Genomic DNA, 1,388 nt, shown 5'->3' on the forward strand with positions numbered 1-1,388 from the left:
GCATGTCAGTAAACAACCAGATCAAGGATCAGAACAATCACATCCTTAAGCCCAAGGGTGAGGCACACAGAGCAAACTGGAAGAAGACTAAGGCTATGAACTCTCAAAGCCCACCCCAGTGACATCATTCCTCCAGCAAAGCTGTACCACCACCTGAAACAGTGTCATCAACTGAGGACAAATGTTCAGATACCTAATTCTCTGAGGGGCATTCTCATTCAATGCACCACAAGATGAAACTCAACTTGTCAAGCTTGGTGGCAGGCACATTTACCCATGAAGCTGTGTCACTGACCCATGAGTCAACTGGTCTTGACTACAGCCAGCCAACCCAGAATTATCTGGGAAACATGAAACAAAGTAATTCTTTGTCTCACCCCAGATTCTAACTCAGTAGACCAGAGGCTGAGAAATTTGCAAATTTTCAATATTATTCAAAAAATACAACTAAAATGCCATACCTAATTTTTTTCTTATTCCTGGATTTCTTCCCCAAACTGAGTTGTCCAAATCCTATATTTGAGCTGTACCACTACAGAGATAATGTACCAAAGTTAATATATCCAGTAAAGCGTTGCCAAACGAACGGCACAATCAGTGGCCTTGAGCAAGCCAGAGTGACATCTAAGTGCATATAACACATGTGCCCCTGTCAATATCAGGAACTCAGAGGCATTTGCAAGACAACTGTGTAGTGCCTGTGTAAGGGGCAGACTTCAATCAACACAGAAGCAGAAGCCAAGCTATTCTGTCCATGTGTTTGAAACACATCCTACACACAAAGAAATTCAGCAGTGCACCTCAGTTAGGGGCATGTGCGATTTTAGGGTGCAAACTAGGACCACCCCTATTATGTTAATGACTCTTCAGGAAACTAACATTTACCCTCCATGATTTCTAAAACTTACTAAACACCCTGGTGGCTGGCCTTGGTTGCCAAATATAAATTAGCTTTAATGAGGTCACAAGATGCTTATCTTCAGTGCTGTGGGTGACCCATCAGACATGTTGTCACAACAGCTACCTCTTACAATGTATAGCCTGAGAAATAACATTTTCTTCCCACCTTTGTTCTCCATTTTTTGTGAGTATGATCATCACAAAGTTTCCACATCTCTCTTGTAAGTTTCTTCAGCTAGCTTCCCAATACTGAAACTATGCCTCTGGCCCTTTTAAGATCTCGTCCATACCTAGTCCACTGTCTTTGTGATGAGAACATTTTAAAATTTGTTTTTACTGTTTGAAGGTGTCACACCTACTTACATGTTGTCACCAAATCCACATCTATTGCCTCCATTTCTTCCTCTATTACTCCCACTGCTTAATCCTCTTAACTCTACATGGTTTGGGGTTTTTTGTTTGTTTGTTTGGTTGGTTGGTTGGTTGGT

Source organism: Mus pahari, unplaced genomic scaffold (genome assembly GCF_900095145.1).
Source record: "Mus pahari unplaced genomic scaffold, PAHARI_EIJ_v1.1 scaffold_11213_1, whole genome shotgun sequence".
In the NCBI taxonomy this organism is placed as follows: Eukaryota; Metazoa; Chordata; class Mammalia; order Rodentia; family Muridae; genus Mus; species Mus pahari.